The 14,579-nt window shown below is 37.2% G+C and overlaps 1 protein-coding gene across 6 annotated transcripts in view; it reads right to left on the bottom strand.

Moving 5' to 3' along the window:
- The window catches only part of NUMB (NUMB endocytic adaptor protein), a 191,448-nt gene that overhangs the window by 126,750 nt on the left and 50,119 nt on the right, over positions 1-14,579 (bottom strand). The window lies entirely within an intron of this gene.

Genomic DNA, 14,579 nt, shown 5'->3' on the forward strand with positions numbered 1-14,579 from the left:
TTCTGACACTATGAGGAAGATTACCTCTCTTTTGCTATGACTGCAGTTATAAAACCAACATAAACTAGAGCTGCTTCCAGCCTTCTTCCTTGACTACATAAAGAAAGCTACCTGTCCCAGAAAGAAAAGAGGTAAAGAAGGTTTTGAAGGGGCGGGGGTGGGAGGTTGGGGGATCCAGGTGGTGGGAACTGGAGAGGGCACGGATTGCATGGAGCACTGGGTGTGGTGCAAAAATAATGAATACTGTTATGCTGAAAAAATAAAAAATTTTTTAAAAAAAGGTTTAGCTATATCCAAAAAAATATTTAAAAAGAGCATAATGGAAAGAAGTCTACCTCAGGCTTTCTTTCTCACCATTTTATTTTTTTTACTTCTTATGGTAAATTCAGTCATGTTAAGTTAATTTCATGTTAAAAAACAAACTGATTTGAGCCATAATCCATTACTTTTTCATAAGTTTCAATTCTGAAAATAACAGAGAAATAAAAAGAATATGTAGTGTCAAAAAAAAAAAAAGAGGTAAAGAAAAATAGAGCTGAGAAATAAGGAATAAAAGTGAGAGCCCCTGACAGTCATTTGAGCCCCTAATCTCTATGAAATCAGACTTGACTTTGAATTACTCAATTACTTGGGCCAATAACACTTTTCCCCTTTAAAGTGGGTTTCTGTCCCCTGCAACTATTAGAGCCCTAACTAAAACTGTAGGGAGGAGAAGAGATGGAAGAGATGAAGGCACAAAGTTCTAATACTAGTAATACACAGTTGACTATGAACTACTTTAAAGTGAAATAGCAAATTTCATATGAGTTTATACTCTGGCTTTAAACCTATTGTTTGTTTGTTGAGATTTATTTATTTATTTGAGAGAGAGAATCCTAAGGCGATTCCATGCAGAGTACAGAGCCTGATGTGAAGCTGGATCCCAGGAACCAAAGATCATGACCTGAATAGGTATCAAGAGTCAGACGTTACACCAACTGAGCTACACCCAAGTGCCCCTAAACTTATAGTGTGAAAGAAGCTACCACATGATAGGGTTCTTGGAAACTCATGTCCTCACTATAACTGGTAACCAAAACCCTTTGCATAGGTTTACCCTTAAATTTCAACGGGTACAGGAGGAAATGAGACAGTTGTGCCTAAATCAGTACCTAACTTCATTTAACTTTATTAGCTATAATTTACAGTGAGTATGATCTCTAACTCTAGCCATACAGTGTCATAATTTATTTTGCCTGTATCAACAATTAAAATGTGTGATTTATTTCTCCATTCACTTATAAAGTCTCTAGTACATAAAGATACCATGATAAATATGTCCAGCAGGTAGAAAGAAGTTCACAAGGCAAACAACCAGATTTAGGAGCCATCCATCTACACTGGGATGACAATTAAAGCCAAGAAACTGGAGAGTCTGCCAAGGAGCTGTTCTGCAAAGATCCTCAACTTGGTTCACAGATGAGTTTTGGCAGGGTGGGGTAGGGGAGGGGGGTGACCTACAAAGTCCCCAGCATTCAGTCAAGTTTAACGGACAGGTGCATTTTTCTGATAAGAGGGGTCATGGTTTATACCAAATTCTGAAAGGAGGACAAGACCCAAAAAAGGAAATATCAAGGAGAGAGCTACAAGGCTTACATTCAAGCAGCTGGGTGGCTCAGTTGTTGCGAGTCAGACTCTTGATTTTGCCTCAGGTCATGATCTCAGGACGAGATCATTCAGCAGGGAGTCAGCTTGAAATTCTTTCCCTCTGCCCCACCCCCTGCTTGCACACGCTCTCAAATAAATAAATCAATCTTAAAAAAAAAAAAAAAGGAATATCTACTATTAAGAGAAATCAAAAAGCATCTATCAATTACTAGGTACCTATGAGAGTATTATGCTGTGCACATTACATATCATGCTGCATTTAATTCTGATAATAATCCTGAGAGAGAGGTATCAGTAGCTCAATTTTACAGATAAGAAAGCTGCGGCACAAAGAAATCAGATGACTTGACCAAGGCTAAGTCGCTCTCCAAACTACCACACTGGACTGGAAGGTAAGACGAAACAACAGAACGGGGGGCTATCATTTCAACTCCAATGTTCATCTTTCCTTCGGAGCAGAATCTCTGAGAACTAACTGTTCAGGTCAAGAACATAAACTTTGGAGTCATCACTTCAAACAAAATTAGTTAAGTTAACTTACTTAAATTAAGACATTAAATTGCTAAATAATCAAATCATTTCTGAGGTTGTATAATCTGGAATCTTGGCAATTTGGCAGACCCTATTAATGCCATCACAAAATTAAGTTTGGACTCCAAAGCATTCATTCTAGGGAAAAACGAAGTCCCTTAAGGATGAAGGCTGGGATAAGCACCAGTGTTAGTGCTTGTAACCGATCTTCAATAAAAGTTCAAAATGAAAAAATTGGAGCACCAATTAACAGAGCCAATGAAAATATGGCAAAGCTGCTTAAATTAGCCTTCTTTTCACCAATACTTATGAATTCTGGCTCCTAGCCTAACAAAAATCTTTAAGATATTTACCACTTAATTGTCTGTATAAAGCAAGAAGAGTCAAAAGTTGTTACTGGGATCTTTTGCCCCTTCTAACAGCTTAGCAATGTTAGTAGCAACTTTCACAGCAAGGAGCTCTTAATATATTTTCAAGTGGTGTTTCAGAACCATGTAACATGCCGAAGGTAAGAAGCATGGGTTAATCATTCACAGGGAGAGTACAGGTAGAGCCACACAAGATGCTTAGATGTCTTCTACAAGCAAGGCACAGTGGTTTTGGGGTGTTTGTTTGTTTGCTATTATTTGTTTTTTTATGTCTCAACTATCCTCTTCTTAAAAGTAGAAATAGCATTAAAATACTTTACTGTTGAAGATAATGCTGGTGAAATGAGTTCTAGCACAGATAAATGGATACAGATGTAGCTAGAAAAGAAGGTATTTAATATAGCTGTTTTTGTCTACATGGAACTAGAACCTAAAATGAAATTGATGTAGACTTCATGTGGGAATAGAAACTAGTACAGCCTTTTTTGAATACAACTTGGCAATATCCACCTAAACACATTTAAATGAACATATGTCTAGGAATTCATCACATAGAAATCATCAGACCAATCTGATCATTTATGGTATATCTATACCACTGGTTCTCAAGCTTTAGCATACATCAGAATCACCCACAGAGCTCATAGGACCATAGACTACTGGGCCCCAACAGAAGAGTTTCTCATTCTGCAGGTCTGGATAGAGGCCAAGAATTTGCATTTCTAAAGTTTTCCAGGTAACACTGACACTGCTCCTCCAAGGACCACACTAAGAACCACTGATCTATACAACAGACTTCTAAGAAGCCGTTAAAAATGAAGTAGATCTCTTCTTATTGATATAGTGTATAAATGCAACAGTGTGCCAAAAAACTGGCTCTGGACAGAATTAGGCAGAAAGAAGGAAGCCCTGGTTTACACCATTTACCAATTTCCATGGTGTAACTACCCCCACCATTGCTAACATCAAGTTACCAATGATTTGGGCTTGCATAATTCTTTAATTACTGGTTCTGGTGAGCTGGTGCACACCACCTAGAAAAAACATCTAAAAAGATTAAGATATAATTGTAATAGCAGTTATCTTTGAGTAGGATTATAGGAATTTTATTTTCTTTATGGTTTTCTATGTTTTCTCAACTGTTTTACAACAAACATTTTTACTTTTATAATACAAAGCTAGTAACATTTTAAAAATTAAAAGGAAGTTATCAATTTAGATGAGTTCTTTATAGCTGAAATTTAGCAACCAACACCTCTATCAGAAGAGACAATGATATTTAAATACAGGTCTACCCACCGTTTCACTATTCTTTGTTAACTAGGCCTTGACAGAGGAAAGAAAGATAGAAAGAATAAAGGCTAACTGGGAAGTCTTTAAACTCTAGCCCTGGAACATGGAGGGCTAGACGTTGTCTTTATAAAATGAAGCGTTAACAGCCGCCCTAGAATCCAAGCGGAAAACAAATGGAGACAGCCTGCAACTTGCTCTTACAAATCTAGTTTCACAAAGGGAGCAAGAGCATAATCCCTCTAGCCTTGCCTCATCAAAATGTAGGCTTACGCTTGATTAACAGTTCACCAAAGCACCGTTAATGAGAAAAAAAATAGCATATATGTCCCACAATATAAGATTAAATAACTTAAGGACATAAAATTAAGTTATATGCACCCACTACATGGTAATGTAGATATATTTCCAATAACACAGGAAAATGGTCATAAATCATTGTGAAATGAAAAATGTACATTACAAAAAATCAGCATACACAGGCATGTGATCCTATTAACAAATATATATATTTTTGTGTATATGAATTTGTATATGTACAAATTTTAAGAGCCAGAAAGACACAGCCAATATTAATAGCCATTATCACTAGATTAAAATATTACAGATGATCTTAATTTTTTTTTAAATCTACAACAAAACACAAAATAACAAGAAAAAAAGTAGAGACAATTTTTAAAATATCTACAATATGCATTATTTGGGTAATATTTTTAGTCAATATGCAGGGAAAACCCAAATGGTATCAATGAGTAGATGCCAAGGGGCACCTGGGTGGCTCAGTGGGTTAAAGCCTCTGCCTTCAGCTCAGGTCATGGTCTCAGGGTCCCTGGATCAAGCCCCACATCAGGCTCTCTGCTCAGCGGGGAGCCTGCTTCCTCTTCTCTCCCTGCCTGCCTCTATGACTACTTGTAATCTCTATCAAATAAATAAATAAAATATTTTTAAAATAAATAAATAAATAGATGCCAAATCTCACTCTCAAATCACAAAAATGTAATCTAAAACAAAACACTACTTGGGATGCCTCAGTGGATGGCTCAGTTAGTTAAGCATCTGACTCTTGATTTTGGCTCAGGCTGTGACCTCAGGATCTTGGGATCAAGCCCTGCGCCAGGCTCCATGCTCAGTGTGAAGTTTGCTTGGAATTCTCTCTCCCCCACTCCCTCAGGCTCTCCTCTCCCAACTCATGCTCTCTCCCTCTCTCTCTCTCTCTCTCTCTCTAAAATAAAGAAAGGGAAAGAAAAGAAAAACAAACACTACATTATACCCATTAGATTGACAAGGCTAAAAAGATGGGTAAAACCGAATGCTGGTGAGGATTTAAGGAAATAGAAACCCTAAAATACTACTGGTAGAAGCATAAACTGGGCAACCACTCTGAAAAACAATCTGGCAATATTAAGTGAAATTAAGTATGTATACAGACCAGTAATTCCTTTCCTCAGTATCTACCACAGGGAAACCACTGCATAATTCAATAGGGAATATGTATAAGAAAATACATAACAGTACTATTTGTGTTAGCAGTTTCCAAGCCACACCTAAAGATTCATTAAAGAAACATGTAAATAAAATGTAAAAATCCACACAGAATGGGTTATTATACAACAGTCAGTAGTTACACACTAGATTTTAAACATGTTTGAATCTTGGGGTACATGGGTGGCTCAAGTTGTTTAAGTGTCCGACTTTTGATCTCAGCCCAGGTCTTGAGCTGAGATGTGTTGTGAGTTCAAGCCCTGCACTGGGTTCCACACTGGCTACTAACTAACTAACTAACTAAATAAATAAATAAATAAATAAGCAAGTTTAAATCTTAAGATCATGTTGAGCAAAAAAGAATAAGCAAGATTCACAACACAATACCATTATGCCAAAGTCCTAAAATTCAAGTCCAGTTTTGTATTACATAACCAAAAGCTCACCTTCACAACTAAATTTAAAGTTTTTTGTTGTGGTACCTGGTTGGCTCAGTCGGTGGAGCAGGCGACTCTTGATCTCAGGGTTATAAATTCAAGCCCTACATTAGGTGTACAGATGACTTAAAAATAAACACTTTATTTTTAAAAAAAAAGTTGTTTTTCACAGTAACACTATCTGGTTTCTGCAGCTGATTTTTTGGAACAGATGAAAAATTTTCACTACTAATCAACAGTAATCCTTTAATTACAAATAAAGTAAACCTCAAATAAATTTCTAAAGTAAATTCAATGACTGATTCCCTACCTATTATATGGATCCCAAATTACAGAAATAATAACTAAAAACAGCAGGTACAGATGCTTTTTACTGAGAGCTTACATGGTGCCACACTGTACATATATAATCTTTAATCCTTCGAACAATCCTAAGAGATAAACACTGCATGTTAATAAACTCAGAGAGATTACATGATGTGCCTAAGACCATACATTTACTGTGTAGTAACACTAGGAATCAAGTCTGTTAACTATGAAGTCCATGTTCTTCTACTCTAGCACATCTACTCACCAAACGATTATAATATCTCCTTGTCACCCCACCAAAACAGCAGGCACTATATTAAGTACTTTACATAAATTATCTCCTTCCCACTTCACAAGTACCCTAAAAGTCAGGTATTATTAACGCCATTTCACATATGAGAAAACAGATGCTTACATATTCAAAAACCTGCCCAAGGTCCCAAAATTCAAGATGAAGTTTATCCTGCATAACCAAAAAGCTCACCTTCACAACTAAACTTAAAATTCCTTTTGTTTCCTCCAGTACCCAGTAAGATGTTACTATGTAACTGGAAAGCACCTATGTAGGGAATACAATACTGATGTCAAAAGAACTTCTGAAGTAAAATGAATGCAATCATCTAATTGTGACAGATGCTGTTAACTGGCTGCCCAAAAAGCCATTCGTAAATCCTTCCTTCTTCCTTGTACCTCACTATAGAGGCCAAAAGGCTACTTACAGTTAGAAGTAAGCATAGGACCCAATTTTGGTCCAGGAGACACTAAAAGTAACTTTCTAGAAGCAGTAATAGGAAAGCTTTTGCTTGGTCTGGACCTTTTGCCTTTCTCCTTAAATGCAGGTAGAAGGCTGGAGTTGTAGCTATCTTAGGACCATGAAGGCCAAGCAAATCACAAAGATACGGGCCCCAATATTTGTTGAGCCACTGAAACAACATGAGCAACTGCCTCATTCCAGACTTATGTAAGAAAAACAGACCTTTCTTTGTTTAAGCCTCGTAGCCAGGTTTTCAATTACTTTCCAGTTGGATACAATCCTTACACATCACCATTATAAAAAAACTACCACAACTATAACTGTACTTTCCTAATAACTAAAACCAAAGTTACATGCTAGTCCTAAATCAGTGCGACAAAATGATAATCTCTTGATAAGAACTATTCTAAGTATCTGCTCAGACAGCTGTAGGAAGTGTGAGCTGGGGAAAGAGTGACAGAAAACAAGAATACAGAATTAGGAGGCTCCCTGGGCTTTGAATTGCACACATACATGGTAGGAGCTCAAAACTATCACCAAGAGTACATCATCAGGAGGGTCATCTCCTCAAACAATAACTTAAGCCTTCAAAACAAAAGCCCTGGAAGATTATGACTACTGTCTCCCCTCCCCCATTCATACTGCTAGTATTCTTAGGTATGATAATGGTATGAGTTATACAGAAAAATAATCTGCTTTTATTAAATGTTTATTAAAATATAATGTCCTTTTTTTATTTTTGGAAGATAAAACTAAGTACTTAGGGGTGAAGTATGCTGATGCCTGCAATGTGCTTTCAAGTGGTTCACAGACAAAAGAATATGCACATATTAGAATGAATACATATATATATACACACACATATATATATACATATATGTATGTATATATGTGGTGGGTACATATATATATACATATATGTATATATATATATATATATATAAAAGCCAAGTATGGTAAAACATTTAAGTTACTGAATTATCACTCAGATATACAGATGTTCAATGTACTATTCCTTCAACACTTTTTTTTTTTAAGATTTTATTTATTTATTTGATGGAAAGAGATCACAAGCTGGCAGAGAGGCAGGCAGAGAGACAGCAGGAAGCAGGCTCCCCACTGAACAGAAAGCCTGATGCAGAGCTCAATCCCAGGACCCCAAGATCATGACCTGAGCCGAAGGCAGAGGCCTAACCCACTGAGCCATCCAGGCACCCCTTCCTTCAACATTCTTGTATATCTGAAATGTTTATAACAAAAATTGGTCTTAATGTTAGTTTCCTTGCTGGAGTATTATGCTGTAATTATGTAGAACATAACCACTGGGGGAAACTGGGTAAAAGTCACACTAGACCTCTCTATCTTCTTTTTCAACTTCCTACAAATCTAAAAGTATAGAAAAATAAAATGTTAAAACAAAAGTTTTGGGAAGACTTCCCATTTGGTAATAAAGTAAACAAACACCTCCATTTATCTCTCAATAAACTAAACTATAAAACGTGGATGGAATGCATGAACAACTATTTGAAGACCCTGAAAAGTAAATATTACAGACAGATCCGGGAAGAGCACCAGAATTCAAAGTACCACTGAACTAGCTATGAGTTTACCATTTTTTCCCTCTAGTACTTGCCAGCCTAGACATAACATAATCCAAAACTTCTAAGTGACCACTATGAGATCCAGGTGAAAAGAAAGAAGTCCTCTAGCCTTGGCTCAAAGCTAGGAAAGAGAGCTTCTAAAGCTCAGAAAAAGATGGGGCACCTAGGTGTCTGCCTCTGGCTCTGGAAATGATCCCAAGGTCCAGAGATGGAGCCCACATCAGGATCCCTGCTGAGCAAGGAGCCTGCTTCTCCCTCTCCCTCTGCCTGCTGCTCTCCCTGCTTGTGTGTGCTCTCTCTGACTCTAGCTCTCTCTCTGTCAAAGGCTTTAATAAAAATAAATAAATTAAGCTCAGAAAAAGAGGAGTGAATCCCTTGAGAATTTTCTCTCTCTTTCTCCCCATCCTCTCATGTTCCAGTTCTCCAAGGTCTTCTGTGGTGGGTACAGCAGCAGCAGCAAGAGCATCTGAAAACTGAAAGCCTCCGGGGGTGAAAATTCCAAGGGGAAACCTTGCCTTCAAGTGGGCAGACAAAACTTTTTTTTTCCTTTTCTCTATGTCCTCAGGGAAATGACTCCATAAAGTTGTTTATGAGCTCTTGAGCTCACCCTCAACCTGTATAGGTATGCATCTAAAATAATTAACAAAAAATTTGAAAACTGAGATAATGGGTAGCCCTCCATCCAGAAGGCCCCACCCACAAGGCTACTATACTACCCTTTCACTCATACAAGTACTGATGAATAAGACCCCTTCTTTGTCCTCAAGGAGTAGCAGTCTAGGAAAGGAAGCAGACACACTAATAACTGCAATTTAGTTTGAGAGCTGCTACAATAAAGATACATACCACATACACAGTTAGTGCACAAAATAAAGCAATTAAATTGACTTGGATAAGCCAGAGAGCACTTCAGAGAAGTACTTTAGCTGGAGTTCAAATGATATATCATAGTACCTCTAAAAAGGCAAGGTGGGCAGGGAACAGCATTCTAGGCAATGCAAAGAGTTGACCAAAACTCAAAGGCAGAACATTATGTATTAAAGGAAATACAAGGAATTTGGTGAGAATATTCTAAAAGGGAGCACTGAGCTACAAGACTGAAATGTAGCCAGAAAACAGATAGGAAGTATGGGTCTATTAAGGTACAGCTCCTCAAACATCACATTAAGAAATTCACCTTTTTTCAGTAATTTTCAGTAATTAATCATAAATGATACAATAAGATCTATGACTAAGGATAATTCTAGTTATTTTCTGTTTTCTGACTATTCTGGATTAGAACAGTAACCTCCAAACTTTTTTGATCCTGTACCTATTACTAAACAAATTTGAATATATCCCTCAATATATGTATATATTATATTTAGACGTACTATATTAAACATATGTAAATATTAAATATAAAAAGGAGAAAATGTTTAAATGATGAGATAGTGGCACCTGGGTGGCATAATCTGTTAAGCACCTAATTCTTGGTTTTAGCTCAGGTCACAATCTCAGGGTTGTAAGATAGAGCCCTCACACAGAGCTCCACACTCCACACAGTCTGCTTGAGATTCTCTCTCCCTCCCCCTTTACCCCTCCAGTTCATACTCTCTCTCTAAAATAAATAAATAAATAAAATAAAAATGATGAGATGATAAATATAAGAAAAGCCAATCCAAATACCCATCAATGAATTAATTTTTAAAATTGGTATTGAGGGCTCAGGCAGTAGAGCAGGTGACTGTTGATCTCAGGGTTATAAATTCAAGCCCCACACTGGGTATAGAGGTGACCTAAAAATAAAATCTTTTAAAAAGACATAAATAAAATTAGGTAAAACTAAACAATAGAATACTCAATAATAAAAAGGAACACTGCTAGAGTATCTATGAGGCTCAATTGGTTAGGTATCTGACTCCTGATTTCAGCTCAGGTCATGATATCAGGCTTCATGCTGGGTGTGGAACCTGCTTAAGATTCTCTCTCTCCCTCTCCTTCTGCCCCCCTCTTTCCTTCTCTCTACCAAAAAAAAAAAAAAAAAAAAAAAAAAGAAGAAGAAGAAGAAGGAAATTCTGGCATGTACTATATCAAATGTCCTCAAGGACATCATGCTCAATGAAATAAGCCAGTCACCGTGAGAGACTATGGACTCTGAAAAACAATCTGAGGGGTTTGAAGTGGCGGGGGGGGTGGGAGGTTGGGGTACCAGGTGGTGGGTACTATAGAGGGCATGGATTACATGGAGCACTGGGTGTGGTGCAAAAATAATGAATACTGTGGGTGCCTGGGTGGCTCAGTGGGTTAATCCGCTGCCTTCGACTCAGGTCATGATCTCAGGGTCCTGGGATCGAGTCCCGCATCGGGCTCTCTGCTCAGCAGGGAGCCTGCTTCCATCTCTCTCTCTCTCTCTGCCTGCCTCTCCATCTACTTGTGATCTCTCTCTATCAAATAAATAAATAAAATCTTTAAAAAAAATAATGAATACTGTTATGCTGAAAATAAATAAAAAATAAATTAAAAAAAAAATAAGCCAGTCACAAAAAGACAATTCTGTATGATTCCATTTATACGTGGTACCTACAGTAGTCAAATTCATAGACAGAAATAGAATCCTGGTTACCAGGGGTTAGAGGGAGGGGAGAATAAAGGAGGTGTTATTTAATATGTATAGAGTTTCAGTTCTACAAGATGAAAAGTTCTGGAGATTGGCTGTTTAACAATGTGAATATACTTACTAATATTACTGAACTATACACTAAAAAACAGTTAATATGGTAAATTTTATGCTATGCCAATCACTTCCTTACCATAAATTTTAAACACTTTTGTTAAACGTTTCAAACATAAAAGGTGTTATATTTTTTAATTATGGGGGTGGGGAGTTCAAGAAAATAAAATCACACAACTTCTCTTTTGCCAAAAATCTTACAAGCATGAACTGAATGCCATTTTTCCAACAGAAAGTCATCATAATTTTAGAAATCAGAATAAGTAGGATAACAACTAATCCCAAAGAAATATAATTTTTGGGACACCTGGGTGGCTCAGTCATTAAGCATCTGCCTTTGGCTCAGGTCAGGATCCCAGAGTCCTGGGATCAAGTCCTACATCGGGCTCCCTGCTCAGCAGGAAACCTGCTTCTCTCTCTCCCACTCCCCGGCTTGTGTTCCCTCTCTCACTGTGTCTCTCTCTGTAAAATAAATATGATCTTTAAAAAAAGAAGAAAATTTTAATTTCTGCCTTTCACAATTATTCAAAAATCTTTTTTGTATTTTAAAAGAATATTTACATAATCATTCATCTTTCTAAAGATTTTGAGAGAGAGCAAGCTGGTGGGGAGGCAGAGGGAGAGGGAGAAGCAGACTTCTGGCTAAGCAGGAAGCCCAATGTGTGGCTCCACCCCAGGACCCTGAGATCATGACCAGAGTCAAGGCAGGCGCCCAACTGACTGAGCCATCCAGGTGTCCCAATAATCATTCATCTTCAGAAGAGAACCTCATCATTCACCTCCTTCCATGAATTGAACAGAGTGCCACAGAGTAAACACCAGCATATCTGCAATTTCCATAGGGTATTCTATAAGTTTTTAATATTGTTTGTTTTAGCTTCAGACAGAAAGCAGTATTTCACTCACTCAAGGGATTTTTATCCCCTCAGGCACAGGCCTGCAAAATGGAGGAAAGATAAACCTGGAAAAGATGTTATCAGAAATTTACCTACTCAGACTTCTTAAAAGCGAAAGTGGGCTTTAAAAATGCTTAAAACAAAAAAAGAAGGCAAGTTAATCCTTGCAGGCTATATATATATATACATTTTTGTATAGATATGCACATATTTGTTGTTGTTATTTAAGACACAATATTTTATACTACTCATTATTCCCAATTTATGTCTACTAGAAAACATGTTTTTAAATGAAAAAAAAAAAATTAAAACAGCTTTCCCAATTATCATACCTTTGAACCAAAATACATTGTTTCACAAACTCAGTCAATTCAGATTATTCACAGTTAAGAGCAAACTTCTGAGATTACCTCTAATGTCACAAGAGCCAGTTCAGTCATTTTCTACCGTAAGATATCTGTGAGTAGTTGGGAAATAGAACTGAATCATCTCTACCGTATTAGGCTCAAATCTAGACAGCAAGAAAATCTTTCTGGACCTAAAAGATAATGAGTGTGTGTGTGTGTGTGTGTGTGTGTGTGTGTGTACACACATATATACTGGTATATATGAATTATAGCTTATTTCCCACATAAAGTAAATGGATCAACATCTCTATGTAATACTTAGAGGATTACCTAAAAATATTATCCCATTACATTCAGAAATTAAATACCAGCTATATTCAAAACTGCCAAAGGCAATTCATGCAACTGGTGAGTAAATGTGATCAATAATACAACCAAATAGGGGCATCTGGGTGGCTCAGTCAGTTAAGCAACTGACTCTTGATTTCAACTCAAGTCATGATCTAAGGGTCTTGAGATTTGAGATCCAAGTAGGGCTCCCTGCTCAGCAGGAGTCTGCCTGAGATTCTCTCCCTCTCCCTCTGCTCCTTCCCCACTAGTGCTCTCTCTCAAATAAGTAAGTCTTTATAAAAAATAATAACACAATCAAACATTCTACAACTTGGCAAATTTTCTTGTTCCACAGAAATTTTAAGCTATTTACCAGAAATTTAGCAGCTAAAATTGTACAATCCTTAAAAAGATTACGTAGTATTCCTTAAAAGAAGTAGACAGACAAAACAAACTTGATGCATAGAGTAACACTGACACCAAGTTTCTCAAATCTATCATACTAGAAAGCAGTTTCCCAAATAATTCTCCAATTGTTAAAATAAAAAAAAAAGCAAGTAGCCATTAAACTAAAATAAAAGCATTTTTTCAAAAACAAAAAATCCAAACTACAAATCTTATTTTGTACCTTGTTTATAAATTTTTGTCTCCATTTTTCAGTTTGCTGCTTCATTGATACAAAAGAAAGTTCAAAATCTATTTCTCCTCTTCCTGTTTAGGCATCTTATTTTCAGCATCATACTCTACTTAGACAGGAAAAGCACACAAAATTCTACTGAACTTATACACCATTATTTTCTGTCAACAGTCCTCTTTTTACATATTATACACATTATTTATACTCTTATCTTAAAAGTAATACAAACTGTGGCACATCATATTTGCCAAAGATGGCTACAATGGCAGATTCCATCCCATATGCCCTTCTTCTAATCAGATGCTGATACGATACTCCTTGAAGTATCGTATCAGTGGTGTGGTCTGTATCTACCAACTTCTTTGAACCTAGGTGGACCTTTAGGACTACCTCAACCAACAGAAAAAAGCAGAGTACTACTATGTGACTTCCAAAACAAAGTCAAATATGCCATGCAACTTCATCTTGCTCTCCTGGGATGCTCTTTCATGGAACCTAGCCACCACGCTGTGAGGAAACCCAGCAAGCAAAAGGAGAGGTCATATGTAGGTGTTGTGACTAACAGCCCAGGCTTAGGCCCCTACCAAAAGCTAGCATTAAGGCGCGCCTGGGTGGCTCAGAGGGTTAAGCCTCTGCCTTCGGCTCAGGTCATGATCCCAGGGTCCTGGGATCCAGCCCCGCATCTCTCTGCTCAGCAGGGAGCCTGCTTCCCTTTCTCTCTCTCTGCCTGCCTCTCTGCCTGCTTGTGATCTCAGTCTGTCAAATAAATAAATAAAATCTTTAAAAAAAAAAAAAAAAGCTAGCATTAACCACCAGACATATGTATGAGTGTGCCAAGCCTTCGAACAATTCCAGTGCCCCGCCATCAAGCTGCCCCCACCCTTCCAGCTACTTCATCTTAGGCCACATATTAACAGAGACAAGCTGTTCCCACTGAGCAGATCTTGTCCAAATTACAAGTACCTGAACAAAATAAATGACTGGTATGTTTTAAACTACTAGTTAGGGGTGGTTTATTATGTAACAATAGGTAACTAACACAAGCTCATAAATATAATTTGAAAAATACACAAAAAGAGAAAGAAGAAAAATTTTAATTACCCTGTTTCACCACTGTTAACATTTTGACACATATTTTACCATCAAGAAAATATTTTGCTGCACTCAATTAATATTCTAAATGCTTTGTTTTTACCAGGATAAAGGGCTAAATTTTTAAAGACAGTCAACTGTTTTC

Source organism: Neovison vison, chromosome 13, assembly GCF_020171115.1.
Source record: "Neovison vison isolate M4711 chromosome 13, ASM_NN_V1, whole genome shotgun sequence".
Taxonomy (NCBI): domain Eukaryota; kingdom Metazoa; phylum Chordata; class Mammalia; order Carnivora; family Mustelidae; genus Neogale; species Neogale vison.